General features: G+C 44.9%; 7 non-coding genes across 7 annotated transcripts; all 7 read left to right on the top strand.

The window, feature by feature from the left end:
- Positions 1–16064: 16064 nt before the first annotated feature.
- LOC125541946 (small nucleolar RNA R11/Z151) lies at positions 16065–16164 on the top strand. Its single transcript, XR_007297738.1, has one exon. It is a non-coding gene; the product is annotated as a small nucleolar RNA R11/Z151 (small nucleolar RNA).
- A 211-nt stretch (positions 16165–16375) lies between these two features.
- LOC125541947 (small nucleolar RNA Z152/R70/R12) lies at positions 16376–16470 on the top strand. Its single transcript, XR_007297739.1, has one exon. It is a non-coding gene; the product is annotated as a small nucleolar RNA Z152/R70/R12 (small nucleolar RNA).
- A 57-nt stretch (positions 16471–16527) lies between these two features.
- On the top strand, positions 16528–16713 carry LOC125541944 (small nucleolar RNA Z112). The gene has a single exon (XR_007297737.2). It is a non-coding gene; the product is annotated as a small nucleolar RNA Z112 (small nucleolar RNA).
- A 57-nt stretch (positions 16714–16770) lies between these two features.
- On the top strand, positions 16771–16916 carry LOC125541977 (small nucleolar RNA snoR2/U65). The gene has a single exon (XR_007297766.1). It is a non-coding gene; the product is annotated as a small nucleolar RNA snoR2/U65 (small nucleolar RNA).
- Positions 16917–16980: 64 nt separating this feature from the next.
- LOC125541992 (small nucleolar RNA SNORD14) lies at positions 16981–17101 on the top strand. The gene has a single exon (XR_007297778.1). It is a non-coding gene; the product is annotated as a small nucleolar RNA SNORD14 (small nucleolar RNA).
- Positions 17102–17330: 229 nt separating this feature from the next.
- Positions 17331–17426, top strand: LOC125541942 (small nucleolar RNA Z43). The gene has a single exon (XR_007297736.1). It is a non-coding gene; the product is annotated as a small nucleolar RNA Z43 (small nucleolar RNA).
- A 107-nt stretch (positions 17427–17533) lies between these two features.
- On the top strand, positions 17534–17612 carry LOC125541854 (small nucleolar RNA SNORD34). Its single transcript, XR_007297697.1, has one exon. It is a non-coding gene; the product is annotated as a small nucleolar RNA SNORD34 (small nucleolar RNA).
- Positions 17613–23066: the final 5454 nt, after the last annotated feature.

The following is a 23066-nucleotide window of genomic DNA, read 5'->3' on the forward strand; positions in this document are numbered from 1 at the left end:
AACTTTTTTCCAAAAAAGTATAATGCTTGGTCGAACCGAACACAAGTTAAAAATTTAAAACTTTGAACATGAAGGCAACTTAGCTGGTTAATGTGTTCGGTATTGATGACGCGGTCTGAGCTTGATGGGGGACAAGGTTCCATCCTCCAAGCCGGTCCCAAGGTGGCGGAGCAAAGGGCTCGGCACTCCGAAGTGGTGATATAGCACAATCAATGCAAGCTGGCAGAGTGATGCCGAAGTCCCCGGCATGGGGTAATGAAGTGTTGTCGAAGCCCCCCGTCCAGCCGAGGTGACGTGGTATGTCAGTACGTCGAGTTGACGATACTGCCCAACCCGGATCATTTTCCTGTGCACAAGAAATAGTGCAAACCGGAGATAATAGTAATGATAAAAAAATGTTGCATAATAAATAATTTATGTAAAGTGAGTAATAAAAGAAATATGGCCTGGCGCCGAAGTCAATGTCGATGCAGGGCGTCGACGTGATGCGGTAAAGGTGTGGCAAAGCCTGAATTCACAGGTCGGTCCGAGTTCCGGATGCGGCGTTCGCCGGACTATGTACAGAAATTGACCGAACCACCACGCGACCGTCGTTAGTGCGGACATCATTCGATAGACCTGTGTACAGGAACAAACCAGAGTAATAATTTCTTGGGAAACATAAACTCCAACGAGCAAAAATTACTAGGATTAATAGCACCTGATTTATTTGTTGTAGCAATCCGAAGAAAGGTGACTCCCAAAATTGGGACTCGATCCACACCCATTGCCCGATGGGCGATAAAGCGACGGCATGGTGATGCTCGCAAAGGTTGGCTTGCGGAGGCAAAGCCCTCGGTCCAGCTAACATGACGAAGCTGATCGGCTAGTGATGCTGAAGTCTCCGGAGTAGGTTGATGAAGAGATGGCGAAGCCCCCGGTCCAGCCGAGATGTCGAAGCCTCGATGTCAGACGATGAGTCGAAGTAGGTCGTCATGATGGACATCGGCTTGAAGAAGCAATAGTGCGGCCCTGCCGATGCCGGTCGTGACGTGGTCGATGCCGGCTTGATGAAGTGACCGTGCGGCGATGCCGGTGTACCCGCTCCGTGTAATCTGTGGGGCGGCGATGTTGGTGATGATTTATCCATCGCGATGCCGGACTCTTGTTCGGCTTGCCGAGATCATGATCCGAAGAAGTTGAGCTCGGCTCAACAAAGTGACGACGTGTCTAGCGCAGGTCGGCAGCCTTGGAGCAATATTGTCGGACTGGTTTGACACCAGCATGATGATAAAGATGACCTTAGAGGAGGTTTAACAATTTATGGGCACGTGTTTAAAAACAACGCGCAATACCCTAGAAGATAATTCCTCTAAAAAGGTTGTCCAATATCACGTTCATAAAGAAACATGAATTTGGGTCGCATCCGTATTCGCGCAGAAAACAGATCCGAAAATTGGTCCACTCATCGGAAGGTTTCCAGAGTTTGAACCGTCGGATCGAGCTGAAATTTGGAGGGGTGGTAGATATGGGAATGCCGTAGTAGATGAACGGTTCGATCTTCCAAAGGACCTCCGAGCTGGGATCTGGAGACCACGCCCTAAACTCGTCCAGATTCCCGTCCAGGTTTGACAGGACTCCGGTATATCGTAGATTGTCGGAGATTCCTCCATCGGAACTCGACGAAATTTTGCATGGCTGTTGTAGATGTAATTCCACACTATTACACTGAAGCAATCGTCAAATTGACGCTCGAGGAGGTGGTGATGGCGGATACGAGTTCGCTGTCCATAAAAACAGCACGGCTACCCCAGGGCAATGTTGACGTTGAGCCCTCGAGCTCCATGGATGATTCCTCTATGATCATGATAGAGATCCGAGTTGATGTTGAAGAAGGCACCCATCTGAACATGACGATCGGAGATGGAGCACGGTCCTCGGTCGAGCCAAGCTGACCTGTCGAGCCGGCGACAAAGATGCCGGTGTCGCAGTTGACCTGCGGGCGAGCCATTGATCCTTTTGCCGATCACACAGCGGAACTCTCAATGAAAGCACCAATGTCGGTGTCAAAACCGGCGGATCTCGGGTAGGGGGTCCCGAACTGTGCGTCTAGTATCGATGGTAACAGGAGACGGGGGACACAATGTTTACCCAGGTTCGGGCCCTCTCGATGGAGGTAATACCCTACGTCCTGCTTGATTGTTCTTGATGATATGAGTATTACAAGAGTTGATCTACCACGAGATCGTAGAGGCTAAACCCTAGAAGCTAGCCTATGGTATGATTGTTGTATCTATCTATCAACTAGCCTGACCCTGGTTTATATAATGCACCAAAGGCCTAGGATAACAAGAGTCCTAGCCGAATACGCCGGTGGGGGAGCAGTCCTTGTCTTGATCACCAAGTCTTGTGGAATCTTCCTTATATGCGGCAGCTGTCCGGACTGGCCCATGAGTATACGGCCATGGGGTCCTCGGCCCAATCCAACTGATCGAGAGACGACGTGATGAGTACCCCCTAGTCCAGGACACCGTCGGGTAGTATCTGTGGATTGAACTGCAGAATGCCTGAAGAGAAGGGGGAAAGCCTAGCCTATCAAAGACTATCATCTTCAAGCAGCTTCAACAATCTTGCAACATCCGAAGAGATAAGAGTAGCATAAAGTAAAGTAGTAGCAGTGTTATCAACCTCGTCCAGAGATCGTTTCTCAACTCCCTACGAGAAAGCAATCCCACAGCCATATTATCCAGTTATCACCTCAAGTATCTAGTTCTAGTTGTATCGATCGGGATATAACTCCAATTGTCCGTTACCGTAGGGCAGGCTATCGATAGATGTTTTCTTCCCTACAGGGGTGCACCAACTTACCCACCATGCTCGATTAACTCCGGTAGACACACTTTCCTGGGTCATACCCGGCCTCGGCCAAACAATACGCCGCAACCCGACCTAGGCTTAATAGAGAGGTCAGCACGCCAGACTAAAGTTATGCCCCTAGGGGTCCTGGCCATCGCCCCAGGAACTCCTGCATGTTGCATACGCGGCCGGTGAGCAAACCTAGCTACCTCCTTCAAAAAGGCAGGTGCTTACCAGTCCAACCCGGTGCGCGTCGCTCAGTCGCTAATGTCTATTTAGCGTTGGCTGATGCATACGACGGAGAATGCCCATACTATGCCCACGTGATGGTTAGTGCTATCAGGCCAGAGGCCCCTCGGATCAAATATCCAAATCATAGTGGATTAGGAACGCGTGGTAACAAGCAGAGATTCACGAAAAATGTGACCCCGCCACCCCGTCTCGAGGACCTGCTGCAAGGGCTAAGAATGCCCAGCCACGCCTCGTAAGTATCTCGCGGGCACCTTCCAGGTCAACCTGACTCCACATCACTCGCAAATAAGCTCGTGCGGGTACCCCTCAGGGTCGACCCGTCTTTAGTAACATGGTTCAGTGTAAAGTCATAGTAACCATAGTAACTGTGTGTCTAACATCAAGGGGAACCCTGAGGAACCACCCTCGGTAGATTCCACTTGATGTAATTATCAAGGTGAACATAAGAGGAACCACCCTCGAGGTTCACACTTGAGGGGTTGCACGACAGAGTCGTATCGGAAGTGGTTAAGGAGGAAATCACCCTCGATGACCACGACTGAATAGCTACACTACAGAGATCTCATCAGGAGTGATGTATGAGGTGTCACCCTCGGCATTCGATAGTAACTCTACAGAGTCATACAACCAGGGGGTGATGTGATGTGAGGTGTCAGGCTCTGGTCGTCGATCACGTTGATCGAGTCGTTGATGATGAAGCAAGGGCAAAAAGGACAAGGTGGGGGTCACTGATGGATCACTAACCAACCTATACTAAGCAGTTTAGGATAAGCAGGTAAGGTAACAATAAGCAGGTTACAAAAGCAGGCTATGCATCAGAATAGGAGCAAACAATAATGGTACCAAAAACTAATGCAAGCATGAGAGAATGGAATGGGCGACATCGGGATGATCAAAGGGGGGGCTTGCCTGGAAGCTCTGCTGAAAAGGGAGAAGTGTCGTCGGTGACGTAGTCGATCACAGGGGCATCATCGGTCTCGGGGTCTACCGGAGAGAAGAGGGAGAAGAAACAGTAAATACAGAGCAAACAAAGGTACCACTAAGAATGACATGACGAAAAGTAGAACTAGGGTCGACCTAACGTAGTACTACATGATATAGGTGAAGGGGGGATTCAACGGAGAATGTATTCCCGGTTCCGGACGTGTGTCAAACAGATGACAGAGGAGGAATGTTCCATGTTCGAATAGTTAGCAGCGTCTGACAGGTAAACGGACCGGGATTCTTATCGTCGTTCTAAGCAACTTTCATGTAGAAAACATTTTCATCCGAGTTACGGATTAATTTCTATGATTTTTCAATGTTTTAAACATATTCTGAAATGATTAAAATAACAGAAAAAGAGTTACTGCGTCAGTATGACGTCAGCAATGCGTCAGCATTCGGCTGACCTGCTAACTCGTCAAACTGACAGGTGGGGCCCACCTGTTAGCCTCTTTGGGTTAAACAGTGGGTTAAACTAATCTAACAGACTAATTAGAGGGGTGGGCCCCAAGTGTCAGTGACTAACTAACTACTAATTAAATAACATATTTTAACTAGTAGTTTTATTTATTTATAAAAATGTTTAAGCTAGTGGGGCCTGCATGTCAGTGGGTCAGAGTGCCCAGTCAGCAGTTGACCCAGTCACAGGGTCAACTGGGGCCCATGGGGCCCAACGGCAGTCTCGTAGGGAGCCAACTTGTGAGGCCATGTCGGCGACGACCGGAGACGCGACACCGGCGACCAAAATAGTGGCGGGGCTTGCCGGATTTCGCTGGAAATCGTGCACAGGGGGTCTTTTGGCGCGGGACTTGGCGTGTTCGAACAAGCGCATGAAGGCGGGTTGACTGGGGGCAGTGGCGTCGCCGGAGCGGTGCCGACGAGCGGCGAGGGCGGCGGTCGTGCTCGGGCGACGATGAGGGTGGTGCTACGGGGCACGGCACGGGATGCGGTCCAGGGCGCTGGGCTGCGAGGAGCGAGCAGAGCACGATGCCGTGTTCGGCTGAGCTCACCGGCGGGTTTGGCCACGGCGACGAGCTACGGCGACGGCGAAGGCGATGAGCTTTCTAGGGGGAAACACGCGGTGCGAGTAGAAGAATGGAGTGAGGGAGGAGCTCAACGAGCGTCTATGAAAAGCCTGCGACAGCTTAGGAGAGCAGAGGTGGCTTGAGACGACAGCGGTCACCGGCGACAGAGAAGATGGGGACGAGCTCGATCCCGACCGTGCGGTCGTCTCCAAGCTCGATGGCGAGGCGTAGTCGAGGTAGAGGTCGATGGCGCGTCTCGTGGACGTTCTGGCGAGGCGCGGGGTGGGCGGTGGCCGCGGCTACGGCACAGCCATGGCGACGGCGGCGCTCGGTTGAGGTGGGGAGCAAGAGGAAGAGCGAGGAGGGCGAGTAGGGGAGTGGGTGGAGGTAGGTGGGGGGAGGACTCGAGGATCCGGAGGGGGTGCTCTTATCCACCCGCGACATTGTCGGCGAGGTGCTCGGGCGATGACGAGCCCCTTTAGCGGCGTGCATCGGGGGAACAGGAGGGAGGGGAGAGCGACTCGGGAGGGGGCATGGGCTGGCCTGCTGGGCTAGCTGGCTCGGGTGGGCCGAAGCCCAAGTGGGGCAGGGGCTTTCTCTCCCCTCTGCTTTTCCTTTTCTCTTTTTTTGTTTTTGTTTTTCTAGCAGCTTTTGCTTTTTAGCCACAAATGACTTTGCAAAAAAATATGCCACTGGCCAGAACAATTTCAAAGAATTATTGTGCACTGCCACAAAAAGATTGTGAGGCTTTTGAAAAAGGTTGCAATTTTTATAAATTAAAAAGCCATTTAATCTATTGTTTTAGCCACTGCTTTATTTGGTTTAGGCCATTTAAACACCTTGCAAAAATGTTGGTTCACCACCAATACTAACAAATGAATATTTGCCACAAGATGAACATTTTAGTTTTCATGTCTGACAAATATGAATTTTTGACTTCAGATTGGATTTGAATTTGAATTTGAATTGTGATTTGGATCAAGTGAAAGATTAGCAACAGTAAATGTGGTGACATGGCACCATTAACAAGGGATTACTGTAGCAATGACACTGGGGGTGTTACATCCCATTCATCAAATGACAACACATGTCTATGGTCAGGAAACTTAACCATCTTTGATTAACGAGCTAGTCTAGTAGAGGCTTAGTAGGGACACGGTGTTTTGTCTATGTATACACACATGTATCAAGTTTCCGGTTAATACAATTCTAACATGAATAATAAACATTTATCATGATATAAGGAAATATAAAATAACAACTTTATTATTGCCTCTAGGGCATATTTCCTTCAAAATGGTTCGCTGCTTCGCGTGAACTGAGATAGGTGCTAGCCAAGCAACTCATTCTCCTGACGAATTTGAGCGAATCCTAATAGCAACGCCAGTGAGCATCAATGAAGAAACTGATCAAAGTTCACTAAAGACTTGTTAATCTTGAAGATTTTACATCTTCCAGACAGTTAGGTGTTTTTTCAGAGCCTTTGGCCTATGGGCTGGTTAAAGGGCAAGTCGGTGATGGTTTGAAGATCACCAGAATATCTACCCTGAGTAGTTGGGCGGCTTCTAAGTGAACCTAGCTCGAAGAGAATAGGGTAATACTTTTGTGTCTTCTGAGCTTTGGCTAAGCCCTCCAACCATACATAGAGTTGTGCCAGTAACTTGAACTGGGTCAACAAAATCATGTGTTTTTACCGAGCTGATGGGTTCTAATTTCTTCATGTCAATTTACTTCATGTGCTTTGCATGTTCCAAAGAAATCGCCCATTTCCCTTATCTGAAAACTATATTGAATACTTCTCTGTTCTGCTACTTAGCTCAACGCTTTGTTCTATATTTATTTTTGATGTACTGAAGTGTGTGTCTTTTTGTTAGACTCGTCTATCTATCTGGTATCTCTACTCCTAAAGGGGGAGTTGGTATCCTCCCCTCTACAGTTTTTTTGTCTGATTTTTTCGTCTCACCTCCCACCGTCCCTTCCCACCGGATTTTCTCCCTCTCATTAAAAAACCAAATCCCATAAAAGGGGGACATCTTGTTTCGTTCTTGCTTTAGCAGGTGCGGCTTTAATTCAATCACATAAATGATAGGTAATTAAGAATTCATAAATCACATCATACGTGTGATATCACCTTTCTAAAAGACACACATGAGATTTTTCTCGATAACCTTCCAAAATAAAATAAGATATTCCTTAATAACAAATTGCCAATCCCGCGCGTTGCTCTAGATCTCTCCCCTCATATCAGACCTCAGTCGTCGGTGGGCGATAGCGGCGAGTTGTGGTTGTGGCTCCATGGGAACTGACAGGAGATACTGCACCGGCCAAATAAGACATGGGTAATTGGTTAATGCGCAACTAATGATTTCTTGACAATTGCTTTGATGCTTTTTCCCTGTCGTGTGTACGTGTGTTTGTACTCAAATTCACCCAAGTACATGTGTTTGTACTCAATTTGATTTCCATGTATGATTAACCATTACTGATATGTATAGATAAAGTGATAGTACAAAGCAATAGCAGTAAGTCATGCGATTGTATAGATAAAATGATAGTATTTGGATGTACTATTGAACAATGACATAACCATGTGTCTACTGTAGCATATTGCTCATTAGGTGTGAGGGTCGATAGTAGTAAGGTCTTTTGTTGCCTCACGTCCTCCCTTTCCTCTAGCCTCATATCACCTCCCTTGAGTCCATTGGTTGGAGTCCACATACCAGCTTTCCCCTTCATGTGGTATGGATCCGCCGAGAACTCGCAGTGACCGAGATTATGTTATTCGAAAGAAATTCATTATATGAATGGTTGTATGGCATCTATAGTTAATTAATATTGTCCACCTTTAATTTACACACTTTCATTTGATAATGGCTATAATTGTAGGGAATAGCAAAGCATGAGCTCAAGTGAGCTGGTTAACTGAGTTTCCTCATAGACATATACGAATGTGGAGCAACAATTAGTGGGATGATGATCATTTTTTTATTTTGTGCTGATGTATGTCATGGAAGGACGGAACCACCATATTTTCAGGATTACTTTCTGTTTTGCCCTTATATTATTCCCTCCCCAACAACATATTCTATCGTATTGTGTTGTAGGAAGCTCATCACCCTGCACAACAATTCAGCTTCTCTTTTGATTAATAGATATATCATATCCAAGGAATTTATGTTTATTTTACATCCTGTTTTTATCCATTATAAGTAGTACCTATTCCCTCATTGCATTTGATTACTTGTGCTCCTCCACTGATGACGGTTGTTGTTCAGAAGACTGATTGTCTAGACTAGGTGATGCTACATTTCCACTGCTTTTAGCCTAATTTAAGGTGTTGTTATGCTACTATACAGTAGTAATGAGATTATGTTGTCGGTTACTTAAAATTAATTGTTGGCATTTTATTTTCATATGTTAGAATTTTGCAATGGGATATTCTTCATCGCAGGGTGATATTGATGAAGGAAAAAAGACAAGAGAAGCGCTTAGTTAAACCATTCAGGCTTGAAATTGGTTTTGCATCTACGGAAGTCATGGTAAAGTTAAGTTAAATCTTTCACTTTCTTACCATGTTCTTTTGGTCTGTATTACTTTCCTAACATAACAAAATGACTATTGTCAAGTTTTAGTTATCCTGTTGAGTTGATCTCAATCAATACCTCTAGATACATCACTCAGTTTAGCATTCTCATAATAGGATCATCTCTGAAGTGAGAGAGCTCTCTTTTAGTATCAGAAAATGTATGAAGGCTTAAAATGTATTTCCTTCCTGTGTGCTCTTATTTGCATTGTTGGAACACACTAACAAAGCTATCCGGTCCATTTGTTTCAGGCATAGCTTTTGGCTAATAATTTTTTCCAGTTCCAAATGCTTGTTTTTACCTATGTGTACATATTTACATATTAATGATGGCAATATCATGTTGATGGGAAAGAAAATAAATATGTGTTATGTTGTATCTTTGTTGCACTGGTTGACCCCTGGATGTAAAAGGACATATAAATAATTCCATCGCATTGGTAGGATTGCACACTTGTTTAAAATGTTATGCCAATGAAAATAACATGCACACATATGTTGCTCCTCGTCTTTTCTTCCGAGTTGATGGATAATAGTGCCAAATGAAGACACTGCCACTCCATCTTCGTCGTCAGTGGCGGAGACAGGACCCAGGCCGGGGGGGCCTGGGCCCGGGGCATGAGGATTTGTTTCTTTGGTGGACTGTAGCGATTTTGCACTGTTGAGCACTGTTGAACACTGTAGCTCTGAAGCAGGCCCGAGGCGTTGGGTTAGCCTGGCTCCGCCCCTGTTCGTCGTGGTTGCTAAATATTGGAGAATGCTATAGCTTGTTACATGGCCCTTCTTCTTCATTATCAATTCACCATCTTGGTGGGAGCCATGGACGTAAATGGAAAGGACTTGTGGACGGTGTACAAGGAGACGCGAATGGAAAAGAGATGAGTGGAGTGTGTGTTTGGAGATGTCAACGAAAAGGAAATGGAGGGTGTATAGTGGTCAAGATGGAGCCAACCCTATGTCACAAGACATGTTGAACATTTGGTTGATGTCACAAGAAAAGAAATATATTTGCTTGGTGCATTCGATTATCTCTACTACTAATGTCTGAGTTGGTAGGATTGCGCCCATGGTTTATTTTCGTCTGGTTATATTTCGTCTGGTTTATTTTCGTCCGGTTTATTTTCGTCTCACATCCCATCAGCATCTCTCCTCACGTTGATTTTTTTACCCTCAGAATAAAAACTTTCCTAATCTTTCCAAAGTTTCCTAACTAGACACGTTATAAACGGGCAGGAACTGATAGCGCGTTACCAATCAATAAAATTTAGTTTCATCACAATCAATTCCAAATCCTAATTTTTAAACTTTCCTAACTAGGCACGTCACAAACAAGCATGTAATAATATCACGTTACCAAACAATAAAACCTTATTTTCATAAAAATCAAATCAAAATCCTAACTTTCCTAACGCACCGATTGTTACCTTTCCTAATCTCTACTCTTAGTATGTCGTTCGTTCCTGCCCAACGTACCATCGATCGAAGGCATCCCCGCTATCGATTCTTTTACCGCTTCTTTGACGGTCGTCGGTTCGTCCGTGCCCGCACACCCATACATGGGCCAAGCGCTGCAAGAGAATGAGATCCAACCCACGTCTCTGTGTCAACAAAAGCACGGCACGCTAGGGTTAGCAGCTGCCAGCCACACCCGCCGCTCGATTGGCTCCTCCGCATGCGCCATCGTGCTCTCGCGCACGACGCTGGCCGCTGTCCTCAATGTCCCCTCGCACCCGCCAACACACCACCGGCCCACGTCGCTTTTGCTGCCTCTCCTTATCGATACCTCCTCGCCGATCTTCCTCTCATCCTCCGTCCTTCGTCGTCGTGCAGCACATCATTGCGATGGACTCGAACTTCTGATGCTACGGGGAAGCTGGATCCAATCCCACCCTAAGGGTTTGACCTTCTCAACCTGAGGCTGCGGTGAGTTGCAGAACTCCTCGGCGACAAGCCCAACAGCGATGTACTTCGCCCGCACAAGCACCATTGGGTCAACATCATTGCCAGCGGCTGCAGCCATGCTTTTGGAAATTCCATGGCATGATGCATATAAATTGGATCTGTAGGTGGATTAGGATAATAGGGTTCAGACGATGATTTTCTTTCTATGCTTCCCCTATGGTGGGTTCGGTTTTGCATTACTGAATTTTGCTAATCTGTTGTTTCTGCAATGTACCTTACATTTTTTAGTATACTAATTTCAAATAATTAAATCATTTTCTATTGATCAGATTCATTAAGCTCCAACCGAGCAAGAAGTTTCAGTCCACCTATACTCATGGCCTCCCCTTCTGGTTTGGTAACTCACGTGCCCATTTTGTCCTGAAGATAGCACAAACTAATCTTTTATGAGGCCACAAATGCCATGTCCTAGCACTGGCCAAAATCCTTTTTTCATGTGTGAACCATATACACAAAACTGCATGATACATGCTGAAATCTGGAGCTCACTTTTATAATAGCTGATTTTTTCACCCAGCAAGTGAACTTAGGAAAGCTGTTTTTTTTCTTTTGTAATGAATTTTTTCCAGTCCTTTGGGTTAACAACTGGATTTTTCTTTCCCCTTTAGGTTGCAGAAGTGCAACTGCAACTGTATGCGTTCACTAGCGACAACACTCATAGATAACAATACACGTCTATTACATGTTGATGCTGCCCGCTCTTGTTATACATTTATTTTGCAGCGGTCGCTCTGTTCAATCATGGTCCATGCTATGTTTAATGCACATGTCGGATCAAAATCAATATGAGGTTATTGCAGATTGTCTAACCACATTCGGACTCCAAATTTCAAGTTTTTGTCTTGCTGTCAAGTGCAACCAGGCCTTGGCAATCTGAACAAGCTTTATGCGACTGGCACTCTTGTTGATCCCTTATCACTCTTTCAAGCCGTTTTGAGCGCAAGGTCGAGATAGTTGGGGCATGTAACTGTGTTTTGGTGAGCTTCTTCCTTTCTTTGAGGGTTTCCCAATCCCTCCTCAATCCTAAGTTCTGGCTCAGGCTGTGATTATAATGCTTATTTGCCTAGATCTGATGGTGATAGTTAGGAATAATTCAACTTTTTTTCAGAGTATATTGAACTGCACACATAAGTAATATATATTAACCTATGTTAACACTAATATTTGTAATTTGTTGCACCATGATGTTTAATATCGCCAGGAGAAAGACATGCTGATAGCACATCCGGTTCCAATTATCATCACACTGTGTACTAATATATGCTCTCAATGATAATATGCCAACTTGCGTTGATGACACACATAGCATGTTCTTCTTTAGCATAATTATACACTATAAAATTATTGTATGCTTACCTTTTCTGGAATTTCAGAGTTGAAAGGACATGAAGTTCCGATGCGAGGGGAGTTAATTTTTGTTGTCCTTTGTTTCATAAAAAATGTTGGTAGCATTTAGAACTATGTTTAGTTGGTGTAACAAGAAGTAATCACTGGTTAAAATATACGAAGAGTCTCTCTATTGGAAGGGAAAAAATGTTACACACCATTTATTTTTCTGCTCGCTTATGCATGAAATGTATCATTTGGCCTTGATTTAATGTACTGCACTTTTCTTCGTTGCTCTATGTTCTTCAGTAAGTTAGAATCATATAGAACCTGATATTTCTTGGTGATGTCTTCAGAACCCATGAATGTCATTTTGCACTGAAGGCTTGTAACCACTGGGAACTATTTGCCCTGATGTATCAAGTTGCCATGGGGGTGAGGAGGTGAAAGCTAGCAAGCCATCTCCTGATATTTGTCATTTTGCACTGAAGGCTTGTAACCACTGGGAAGTGTTTGCCCTGATGTATCAAGTTGCCATGGGGGTGAGGAGGTGAAATCTAGCAAGCCATCTCCTGATATTTTTCTTACTGCTATAAGGAGGTTTGAGGTATTAGAATTATTGTTTTAGAGGTCCTTTTCTTACTAGCAAGCTTAAAGCGGAACACTTATATTTCAGTACTTGTTTTTTTAACCATGTTATTTATCTGCGGGTCTCTTCTTTGTCCAAAGTATGTGGTACTTATATTTCATTAATTGATACACCATTTGATACATCTGTTTACAAAAATAAATATGAACATCTTTGTAGTAGTTACATTAAATAGCTACCTACTTACCTTTAATTTCTTTGTGAATTACTGTAATTTTATTCCAACAAAGTTTGAGAAAAAATATAGTAGCAGTAAGTACATCTTGATCATTGCTGATAATGAATACTCCCTCTGTCCCAAAATAAATGTCTCAATTTTATACTAGCTTTAGTACAAAGTTGTACTAAGGTTGAGACACTTATTTTGGGACGGAGTGAGTATGTATGACCATGTTTTAAAGAATCTCTACTATATTCAAACGTGCCAAGTTATTTCTGGGTTATATTGAAGCTTACCTATTCTCCAATTGATATAGACATCAAATATTCTAAGCTTTCCTTTTGTTAGCAAACAACTTCTCAAACAAGTCAGCATTATCATTCACTCAGTAGGTTATTGCAAATGGAGCTGGGAGGAACCTCCTCCTACCGCTCAGAAAAACTCACCTCTCTACGACCCAAAATGGTGACAGATTCTCTATACTAAATTATTTCTTGCGAAGAACAAGTGAATACAGCGGTCAAGGCCTTTTCTAGGTTGTTAAAGATTCTCTTCATAGTTTTTTTACAATTGGTCAAGGGGTAGTTTTCTTTTCTTTGTTACCACAACAAAAAATTCGGTTATATGTAGCTTCAATGTAAATTATAACAAGATGTACCTTTCCATTAGCTTTATTTATTGAGAACTATGTATATTTCATATTCATCTCAATATAGTTCTATGAATCTACTAAAATATATTGAAATTTGATTGTTAGCTGGATGTGCCATTGAGTATGGTTGCAAGAATGTATTAGATAGGCGGAGATGGTGGGTAGAGGAAGAAGAAAAAGGGTGATGAGTTGGTAAATAAGTTGACAATACTAAAATACATGGTTGACACAATTGTTTATGCCCTATTTGCAACACACGGGCAATGACCTATTTTATTAGAATGCCTCTCCATCTCATGTTGCATCCTGTAAAGTTTTTCTTCCTATTTCTTTGTCCATATTGCGATTATGGCCAATTGGTTCTCCCTTCTTTTACTATGGGGAAAAAGTTGACACTTTAATCCCATATGCTCGAACAATTTTCATACTGTGATGATTTTAGATGAACAACAATTGTACTATACTCGGCATTTTTTTGCCATTTACTCTAACTGAGTTCAGTCCATTTATGCTTGTTATTGCAGAGAACTGTACTTGACCATGAATAGAAAATGCACGTTAGGATGAAAATCCACCTTCAATCTATAAAATTTTATTCTTACACATACTCTAGGAAAAAAACTGGAAAGAAAATGTCTCAGTAAATGTATGCGCATTACAAAGGTTAAACTATTTACTCACTCCCTTGGAGGTTATATTCCTTGTAGTTTACACAGCCGGTCCCTTTTATTAAGTTGTTGGTATTCTTATCACAGTGCCTCGCTCCACTTGAAAAGCTCACACCTCCATGCTCGAAGAACAAAAATGCTGGTACATTGTTTGATTTTTTTTTGTGTTCCACTGTTGTGTTAGAGCCCGGGATGAATGGTGGGTCCAATTTAGAACTAGGAGGTACTAGAACTAAGATAGAAAGGTGGTTGTTGTCCTTGTCCCTTGTTGTCCTACTGCGGCGTCATCGATCACTGGCTCACTAAGAACATGAGTTAGTGGATTTTTTTATAAGAGTGAGGGTTTAGAGTGAGCGGGGCGGGGGTTGGGATTGGTCTATTCAGTTATGAGCGGAATAATTTCCCTACTTTAAAAAATATGGCAAATTGCATTTCATTAGAGATGGCTTTGAAGCAAATTGCATGAGCAAGCAATTCATATATTGTTTTTGATCAAGTCATACAATTTTCTGGTTAGGATCGAAAGGTAAATGCATTGGTTTATTACTTCAAGAGTTAATAATGGACATGGTAGCATATCAGTTGCAAGCCCAATAATGGACATCATATTTTGTTTCGTGATAACGCACGACATTCAACTGTATGTTACAATGCGGCAATTTCTCAGAAGACATTGGATCTGCCTTCTTGGCTTGTGGGCGGGGGCGGCACACGCCTCGTCCTCCTTGATGATGGTGGCGGATCGACATGAACACGGGGGGAGGGGATCAGGGCAGAGAGCGGGGTGGTTGGTGGGGAGGGGGCTCTATGGTGTGAAGGAAAGAAGTGCCATGACGAAGGTGGCGTGGGCGTCATACGGTTTTAAAGGATAGGGCTCTAGCGGGAAATCGAGTGGGAAGGGAAGGGTTCGACAGGAAAAGGGAAAGTGCGTCGTGGGGTTGTGTTTTTGTTGTGGGGACCAGGTGTTTGAGATAACATGGTGAATTGTTCGGTTAACCAGTGTTGTGGGGACCAGGTGTTTGAGATAACATGGTGAATTGTTCGGTTAACCAGAACCCTCTATATGGGTTTGAATTGGGGGTACAGGCGGTTGGATTTTTGGGAGCCTACTGGACACTTATTTGGTGTTCGAACATGCTTGGACGTATGAGGAAAAAATGAGCTTCGACCTTAAAGATGACCTTAATCATTTGTTTATTTTATTTACATGCATTGTAGCCCGTAACAACACACCGACATTCTGCTAGTATATTTTATATCATGCTGGAACAATATTGTTTAGGTGCACGTTGATCATAATGAGGGCCGAATTTGTTTTTTTGAGCAGGTTCCCCCTGTACTTTCATTTTTTTAGGGGTCCCTGTACTTTCATGAGGCAATAGAATATTATCCATAACTAGGTCAAGCCCAACCCTGAATCTAACACTATTGTTGAGGAAATCGTTAACTGGTAACTGTTCGGTTGGCTGGCGAGTAGGAATTAATAGGCTAATCGGCAAGTTAATTGGTTATTTAATCAATTAATCGGACGATTTATCAGTTTATCGGCTACTCGGTGACCCTATGAGTAGGAATTAATCAACAAGTTAACTGGTTAATCGGATGAATTCTTGAACAGGGCCCAACACACACCCACACGGGCCAGCATAATATTATCCATAATTAGCTCAAGTCCATCTCCAAACCGAACACACACCCTAACCACCCACGGGCCGTATTGAACTCTAAATCGGTCGACTCTCCCGTAACCCAACCCCAGCCCACGCGCGAAGATCTCTCTTCGTCTTGCACGGCCTCGAAGGGAAACCTAGATCTATTTTTGCCCCTATATATGCTGGTCAGACCGAGAGCAAACCTCAAATCCCAGCCCTGAAACCCTAGCCGCAATCTGCCTCGACTTCTTTCCAACCTTCATCCATGGTACTTCCCTTTATCCATCTTCGTGTTTTCTTGGTGTATGATTGGGGATTGCTTGTGATGATTCAGGTCCGAGAGGATCTTAGCGGATTTCGGTGAGGCGGATTCGTCCGCCGTTGATCGATTCATGTTGTTACACACGCTGAAGCTTTCCCTCCAATTCGATTGCCGATCCCTTGTCTTCTCTGGTGATTTCTTTTCGTTTATCGAAGTAGGTTGGGTCGTGATGGTTCATCTCAAAATGTCGGTGTGGCGGATTCATCCGCCGCTGGTCGAATCATGCTCTTACACACGATGGAGGCCTTTTTATTCCGATGTTTCCGTTCTCACTTTCTCTTTTCTTCTTGGTTTTCCTGAGATGCGACGCGATGATGATTCATATAGGTTTTTCGGCAGTGGTGGCATATGTCGCCGTGAGCTTTCAAACCAAAAACGACTTCTCTTTCCACTGAGCATCGCCCTTTTAACATGGTTCTTGCCTTGTATGTTTTCGTTCGTTTCTTGAATTCATCTCGTCTCGGTGAAGAGCTCTCGACCATAGGAAGTGCCGTATGACACTGTAAACAGCAGCTGCTTCTCCGCCGATGCAAGTGTCCGTCCTCTTTATCATAACCTCTGTGGTTTGGTCTGGGATGGAAATACCCATTTGCACCAGCTTGATTCAGCTGTGTGCGTGATTTTAAACGGGTCTCTGAGGGACTTATGCAGCGCCTTCTATTCTTTCTCTTAACCTAGATCGTTTTGGTGTTTTTGATTGGGCCCGATGCCACGTCTCCGGTAGCTACAGCCTTGACCGGAGATGCTACATTGTGCCGAGAGGGAGTTCTTGGACGTTTCACATTTGATAGGAACCTGTGGCTGTGAATCAGTTGGTACACAGAGCCGTTTTTTGTGATTACACATTTTGATTGCATAACCATAATATAGTACTAGTTGCTGTAGGTGATTTGAAATTTGGGTAAATCATTGGCGATGATGATAAAATTTAGGCTTGTTTCTGAAAACATTCGCAGTTGCCGTCTAAGAGCTTTCGCCCTGCCAGGCTTGAGAGCTAATGCTGCTAATTCCTTCCTTGGATGTCTGAGCCATGTTGATTTCCCCAATTTAATATTCTTTTTTGGTGTCTGCTTTATGCTTCTGTGTAGAATATACGAATAAGGTAGCTGTGCAGAGAGCAGCTGGAGATATGAATGAATGTTAGCAAAACCATGAATTTCAGCTGTACAAACTACCATTAGATGCACAATTTGCTCATTAATTTTGCAGTTTATAACCTGGTTTTAGATACAATGAATGAAATTGTTTGATTTTTGTTGAGGACGGTGAAGATTGATATTTGGTCTCGTTCGTCGTAACTGGCATTCGTTTGCCTTGCCGACCATACTGCTATATCACCACCCATATTCTGAGTCCTCCAAATAAATGTTTCACATTTTTGGTATCTTCATTTTGTCTGATGTTTGGTGGCTGTTGTCTCATTTTTTTGAGTAGTATTTTATGTTGTTTTAAAAAATTGTTCTTCATACCTATGATGAGTTGCGAACTGTATTGCCTACATTGTTTGATACTATGAGAAGCTTATGCAACTTCTGAGGATGAACCAATACAGAAGAATAAATGGATTTTAAAAATATAACATCTTTTTTGTTTTGCAAGTATTTTAATTTTGTTTTTCAGCCAGAGGAGATTCATAGTTCAGATGGTCTAACTGTGATCAGTTGAACAAATAGTCTTCTGCTGCTATCTGATGGCTATTACAACAACTACTTTTGCTCTGCTGTATGTCTAGTGCAGTTGGAACTGAATTAGAGGGTGTTTGTTTCCAGGGACTTATTGGTTTAGGGACTTAAAAAAGTCCCAAGTCCCATCTAAACCAAACAGAGGGACTTATAGGGACTTAAATTGGGCACCTGGGACTTATGAAATAAGAATCTGAGGGACTTGTAGGGACTTATAGTTGTAATATGGTTTTTTTAGTCCATCTTAAGTCTCAGGAACCAAACAGGTAGGGATTTTTTAGGGACTTAGTTGGGACTAAAAAAACCCTAGGACTTGTGAACCAAACAGGGCCTCAATTTATTCCGGAATCTGGATTCTGCCGCAGCTTCTGCTAGACCTTCATATGTTGATGAAGTTGGTGGACTGCTGCACGCCCTAAAGCTGTCTGATCTCCATGTCCTCGACCGAGCAGTGCTTGGTTACATAATTGCTGAATTGATTTTGGCTGCTGGTCGAACTTGGTCATGCATGGCATATCAAGGGAAAGAGCTGTAATTTGTTTGTAAGTTGTGACTTTTTGGGTTTGTTATTCAGAGGTCTGTACTCATGAGAGCTTGTGACATATCAATGCACCGAAGGAGCTTCAATACAGCGCTGATTCATCCCAGCGAAGCTCTATTGCAATGCAGCACGGGCAGTGCAACCAGCAGCTTAGGCAACATCGTTTGAGTTGCAGCACCGCCCGGAGGCTGTGAGGGCCTCCAGCGATGCTCCATTGCAACCGGCAGAGCCCCCCTGGTTAGCATGTGCTGCTTGCCAGAGGCAAACACACCCCTTGCCGTTCGACTCCAGAACCGGCTCCTCTACCGTGCCTCTGGGCACGGCAGAGTGCCGTGCTTATTACGCACCACCAGCGTGCACATTGATATGGGCCAGAAAGAGAAGTGCAGCGCTGCACGCAGCGCATCCACGGCTGGTACTGCGTCGCGATTTGGACCAGCTGTGAGTGCTACTTGGCGTATAAGAGCGGCGAAAGCGAGCGCTGTGCTGCGTATTTGCTGTATTCGGTGTACCGTGCACTGACAGGGCGACTGACGCACACCTGCAGAGCACTGTGCGGGCGCAGGATGAAGGACGCAATATTACCGTTGTGATGAACACTGTAACGGAAAAACTTTACCAGCTGCATGTATGTAAGGCCCATGCACCAGCTGTGGACAGTACCAATCGTTTTGCCCGTTCTCCTTCTAACACGCACACAAGCACCTCGAGTTGCCGCGTTCCGTCGACGCCGCCGTGCCGCGATGTCCTAGAGCTCATCTTCCGCTCGTCGTCTTCGGACACCCCCGTCCCTGCTGCCATTGATCCTGTGCCCGAGGTGTGCCGGGACAAGGACTAGATGGTTTGTCTCCGGGACAGACCGGAACCCTGGCGTCCGTTTTTACAAGTGCCTGAACCAGGGAGTAAGTCTGTTTTTTGAACACCCATCCATCAGATGTTGCCGTTTTCTGCTGTTGCGTTGTGTTTTCTTGTTCATCATTCAGTTTTGGAACTGACGCAGGACGGAGGCCCGTGCGACTTTTGGTTGTGGGATGCATAATGCCGGGGCACGCGTGCTTCTGCAACCAAACACGGGTTCATAATTACAAAAACGATTTCTAGGACCTTTTTCCGCCAGGATTGATTCAGACTATATTCTCCCCCATATCACACATTCAGACTGATGCAAAAAAAGTGACCAAACTTCTACAAACGGATGTTCAGCGGCGAGAATGAAAATTTTGGACAAAGTAACTTAACCATACAAGTCAACTGGTTCCCAGTACTAGCAGTTTAATCCTTCTCTGTCAACGGAACTTAAACCATTATTTTTACTGCAGTGGCAATGATAATTTTCAGCAAACGAACGACCGGGTATGGCTTAAGGAAAACTAAGAACTTTTCAGCTAGTGATGTTTGAGCGCCAGTCTTTATCCCCAATTTGACCAAACTAATGAAACTTCTCTCATCAGCTCGTATGAATGCGATCAAGAAAATACACATTTGCCCCAGGCGACAGAAAAATTAGTATGTACCTGCGCTTCCAGCCAACGCGGATGGTGGTGTTAGCCGAAGCCGGGCCGCTGTGACGTAGGGACTGCACGGCGCAGCTCGAGACGGCGGCCGGCGTCTCGTCGCCGACTCGTGCCGACGGCAGGACCACGACCCCAGAACTGAATGTCGTGCACGAATCCGCCGCGCCACTGCGGCCGCTGGACTGGACGGAGTTGTGCGAGATGACGGCAGGGGTCGCGCACCCGGACGCCACATCTCCGCCTCCAGAGCTGAAGGTCTTGCAGGACGCCTCGGAAAACTCGCCATCGGCCAAGCCACGCCTTGATCCAACTGACCCACGCCCGGCGAGACCGGTCAGACGGCCGAATCCGACGAGCCTGCGGCCGAATCGGGCGCAGCGTCGCCGCCCCCGCCCAAAACGCACGGCGCCTCGTGCACCACTGGATCCCTAGCAGCCAAGATTGATCTGCAGCACCGGCGACCGGGGCGAGCTCGTTAGATCTAGATTTTGACCAAGAGGAAGGGATTCACTAACCCAGAGTCCAACGCCTCCGGCGTAGTCGCTCCAGGGATCGGCATGAGCAGATCCAGGCGGAACAGGAAGCAACCCGGCTGCTATTGTGGCTCAGCTTGTTCTTCGCCCAGCAAGAACGGGAAAGGGGCTCGTGCGAGACGAAGCACATGCGCTCAATCTGTGTCGCCACCAGTCCAGTCCGTACATAGCTTTAGGCCAAATCGCCGGCCCCGCGGAACAGTAAACCAATGCCCCCACATTGTACGTCTTGCACAGCACACCCACTTTTTGTGTCGGATAAGTACCACGGCCGGACCCCACGAGGTCGACGTGCTGCAGGGTATTTGCATGTATCACGCGTTGTATCTCTATTTTACTCCTTTTGCTAATCAAACTGCACGCATCACCACACCGCGCGCGACCGGCCGGATAACTGCGTGCAGCTCTTTTTTTTTTGAGACAAACTGTGTGCAGCTGCCGCTGCGTGCAGTTCGTCCACTCTCGGGCCAGAAAGGCTTACCTCCTGACCGAAAGTCTATCTTAACTAGCCCAGACGTTCAGCTGCATCACGCTTTCCTTTAAAAAAAAACTAATGCATCAAGCGGCTGGACAGGTAAAAAGAAAAATTAACTATTTTCCTAACTATTTCCCAACCCCTCAATAAACTATTGCCCCTATAAAATACTAATTTATTATTATTGTCTCAAAAGACTAATTACCTATTAATTATTTTTTGGCAGGACCTATTAATTAATTAATATACACGAGCAACATTTAAAAATGAAAAAGAACTCATATTGGCTAACATGTTTCCCCATACATGTATTAATTTGTACAACTATTTTTTCATAAAAAATGGTTTCTTAATTTATTTTAATTTTATCAGTTTTATTGGTATATTTTTATTTTGGTGGATTTGTTTTTTTTTCACGCTACTTGTGTAACTACAGCATGTCCCGCTATCGCACGCTCACAATCACAAGGTCGTCGGTCGTGCACAACTATATGTTCACCTATCTTTCATCTTTCATAGATGCCAATAAGAGCAGTGGAATTATTTTACCCGTGGGTTGAGTGCTGCTAAAACATGTTAGGGAGGGTCAGAAGATTATTTTAAAACATGTCCAACAAACATGACTGCCGCTGAGGGTCTCTCCTTGCTCCTCCCTCGCCGTCGCCAGGGGGTGCGGCCAGGCGAAGCCTGGTTGTCGCCTGCTGCTATGAGCCCTTTGTTGCTTCCTCGCGTGGGCGCTGTGGCGCGGGACGGGGTGCCCTTGCCGGGATGTGGCGCGGACGGCGGGCGCCGCGGCATTGGTGATACCCCGATCTAGACCTAGGGTGTTGGGCTCGTCACGCTTGTCCCGGAGACCTCATGGTGGCGCGTGTGACTCGGCATTGTATGGGAGCTGCCCCTCCGTCTTGTATCATTCGGCCATGTACTTTATTCGGGTGTTGCTTTATATATAAAGTGGGACGAAAGACTATTTCGAGACAAACATATTGGCTAAAAGAAATTTTTGAATAAAACCTTGAGACAAAACAATACAAATAAAACCATTTTGATAATATTAGTTCATTTTCATTTTATGCATGTTGCTCATGTATATTAACTAATAGGTAATTAGTCTTTTGAGACAATAATAGTAAATTAGTATTTTATAGGGGAAATGGTATTTTTTTAGGGGTTGAAAAATAGTTAATTAGTTTTTTAGCAAGGGAAATCATCAATTGGTTTTTTTAGTTGATGGAAATCATTTTTTATAGTCAAGGAAATCGTTAAAATATTGAACACAAGGAAATCGTTAATTAGTTGACTTTTGCAGCCACCACATCCAACAGATGAGCTAGCGAGGACGTCAAATACAAGGACCAAGAGAAGAAGCTGCCAGAAATCTACAACCACCGGACGACCGACGCTGACCGGACGTCCGACATCCTCCAGCGCCCGAATGACCGGCCATGTCCGGAAATCCGACGATGGCTTTCCCGAGCCAAAACGCCGGACGTCCGACAAGTACCGGACGAACGGACCCTTGCGAGCCACCGGACGTCCGACGTCTGTCTGTGCACAGTGTATCGGGTCGACCCCATGTATCCCTTCGCCCTCACTTACCCCTTCATGACCCTAGACTATATATACTCCTCCACCTCCACCATTTGAGGGTTAAGGATTAGCTCATATTTCGTGTGAGAGCTTTGCTCATCCACTTGTTTACCTTCTCCTCGGAGATCCGAGCCTCCTACTTAGAAGATCCCCTAAGCGGATTCAAGACCCCTTTTTAGGGAAGAACATCAAGACGTCCTCACGAAGAAGACCGTTTACCATGTATCGTTCGTTGTTGACTTTGGATCGTGTATCTTTCCCTTTGTACTTGAGGACCTAGCACATGTGTAACTTGTTTTTGTTAGTTTGAGTGTTCCTCTTGTGTTTCCCTTGTGTTTTTCCTCGTTCCCCTTGTCGTGTTCTTCGTGTTCGTCGCGGGATCCGCTCCTTTCATGAAAGATCGGCCGATTAGGGTTCTACCCTACATCATCTTGGTATCATGAGCCACGTTGATCACGATTTCGGAGCCTCCCCTTGTCGTTTTCTAGCCTAATTTTGTTGTGTTCTTCCCCAATTTCAAAAATCCCCACCAAAAATAGCCTCAATTTTTTGTGATTTGTTGGTTTGATGAAGTTTTGTTGGATTTGATCCATAGATTTGCTTGGTTTCAAGTGGATCTAGCATCTCCCCAAGTTTCCCCATCTTTCATCCATGAAATCTC

Source organism: Triticum urartu, chromosome 6A, assembly GCF_056163025.1.
Source record: "Triticum urartu cultivar PI428250 chromosome 6A, HENAU_Tu73, whole genome shotgun sequence".
Classification (NCBI taxonomy): domain Eukaryota; kingdom Viridiplantae; phylum Streptophyta; class Magnoliopsida; order Poales; family Poaceae; genus Triticum; species Triticum urartu.